This window comes from Mus caroli, chromosome 6 (genome assembly GCF_900094665.2).
Source record: "Mus caroli chromosome 6, CAROLI_EIJ_v1.1, whole genome shotgun sequence".
Lineage (NCBI taxonomy): Eukaryota > Metazoa > Chordata > Mammalia > Rodentia > Muridae > Mus > Mus caroli.
This window is the reverse complement of record NC_034575.1, coordinates 44946621-44949154: the sequence shown is the minus strand read 5'-3', so window position 1 is coordinate 44949154 and position 2534 is coordinate 44946621.

Here is a 2534-nt window from a genome sequence, read left to right as displayed (position 1 = left end):
TTCTGGAACAAAAAGCAAGCCTGGGACAACCACCGGTCTGGCACCAGGCAGGCCTAGATGGGTGCCCAGAATGGGAAGCAGGTCAAAGACTAGAAGAACCCCCCCTGGGAACACAGACCCCAGGCAGGGGTGACCCTAAGACAGAGGCCACTTGGATGGGCCAGTAAAGGAGCAAGCCTGAAATGACCACCAGACTGGCACCAGGAGGCCTGATAGGGAGCTAGCCTGAGATGATTATCAGTCTGGTGGCCCCCCACCCCCAAACCTGGGGGAGGCAGACCACACTGGAGATGGCCCCTGCCAGGCACTATACTGCATGAGTAGAACATAGCACTCCTGAGATCACCTGAAATGACCCCAGACACTCACAGACCCTGGGTGCCATGAAGTGGAGCAAGTAAGTGGTAGAGCAATGGAAGAGAAAGAGAGAAGAACATGGGCACAACAAAGAGAGGCAGGGCTGGAAACTTGAGGGTAATAAGGAACAGCCAGATGCCAGTAGCTGGTGATGCCACCTAGGATCATGGTGGGGTTCTGTGCTAACACTGGGGGTCACATCTGGGTCTGAGGCTCTGCAGTAGGAGGGATCTGTCACAACCAAAGGCCAGGTGGATGTCCCTGGTCTGGGCTGCCACTAAGGACTCGTTGATGTCAGAGGGCTGAGCAGAGCTAGCCCCACCCTTCACCTGGGCATTGTGGGAGAGCTGGCCCTAGAGGCCTGAGAGCAGGAGAGCAGACCCCGCCCAGAGCCAGCCACAATACTCAGGGGCCCAAACAGTGCAGGAGTTGGGGGTTTAGCAGGCTCTAAGGATGTTAGCACATGGAAGAGCTGGCCCTACCGCTACTTGTCTCCCTGACGTAGTGTGGATGAGAGAGAGATACTTTTTTCCCACCTTGCCCCTCACCACCTGCAGAAGTCAGGATCCCTGGCCTTGGACTCGTGAGAGCAGGGGAGCCGACCCTGTCTTTCAGCAGCTGTAGTACAGCCCTGCACCTCATGTGGAACTGACCACGATGGCAGGAGTATGGGTGAGCTAGCCCTGAGGATGCGAGCATGGGAGAGTTGGCTCTGCCTTCCATCCAATGCATCAGTTGGGAGAGCAGGCCCTGAACCTTGCCTGGGCAGCAGAGCAGCGCTGGTCCCCGAGGTGAAGGTTGCAGTGAGCTGGCCCTGCGCCTTGTCTGCTGGGCACTGGAGAGTAAGAAGCAAAGACACCTTCTTCCCCTCCCCCACATCTATGGCAGATGAGGAATCTGGCCCTCAGGATTATGCGTGGGAGAGCTAGCCATGTTCCTAGCTGGCTGTAGCACTCAGGGCAGCAGTCCCTGCACCTCACCTGGGCACCTAGAGCTGGCACTGGTTGTGGGGGTTGAGGGTGAGCTAGCCCCAAGGGCATGAGAGCTTGAGAGCCCAGCAGGCAGGCTGACTATCTCCGATGCCTCTCAGGCCCAGATCCAGGGCTTTCAATTGGTCCATCCCAATATCTACCCCATCATTGATCTGCTGGAGTGCAGGAAGGGGCTGGTTCTACAGATCCAAAACTACAGGATCTCCATGAACTGATCCAGGTGGCCTCTTCTCCCTAGTACAGAGCCATCTGACTTGGCTTCTAAGAGGTGCCTGGTCCCACGTTGCATGGAATTGGGACATCCAGATGACCCACAGTGCTGACAAAGCTGCGATCACATTGTCAACCCACCAGCTGGAATCTACTCAGTAGTAATAAGATTCCCCAAAGCTTGGCCTGCTGGGCTCTGTCATCCAGCATCCATGGAAGAACTCCCAGGAGTTCTCAGCATTCTCACCCTGCCTGGGTCTTCTCAGTCTTACCCACCAGGATGCTCCTGCAGAAAGGAGGTCAATCCTTCCAAAGGGCTACCTGGGGCAGAAGTTGACTATGGACTTCTGTGTCACTATTTTTAGTGTGCCTGCAGGTGTGCCCACACATGTTTGACTTGTGTACTCGTACATGCATGTCCTTGTGTGCATGCACGTGTATGCTCAATTTTATATATGTGTAGTGCATGTCTACACATGTACTTCAGTCTCAAATGCCAACTCACAGGTGCTGAGCACCTTGACTTTTGGACACAGGCTTTCTTTCCAAAGGCCATCGAGGTTGAAATGCACCTGTCTAGCTGGATGGTAGAGGCACATGCCTTTAATCAGGAGGAAGATGAGGGGATCTCAGTGAGGTCTGGGTCAGCCCGATCGATCTGCAGAGTGAGTTCTAGGATAACCAGGGCTCAATAGAGAAACCCTGTCTCAACCCCTCCGATAAAAGGAGGTGTATCTGTCGCCATCTCAAAGTGCCAGGTGACAAGCTTCTCCTTGCCGTCTGGGGAATAAACTCAGATCTATCATGGGAAGCAGGCACTGTATGGACAGACAGAGTTGTTGTCTCAGGCTCCCTGTGCTTCTGAATCTCACTCAGGCTGTAGATGTCACACTCTTTTTTTTTTTTTTTTTTGGTTTTTCGAAACAGGGTTTCTCTGTATAGCCCTGGCTGTCCTGGAACTCACTTTGTAGACCA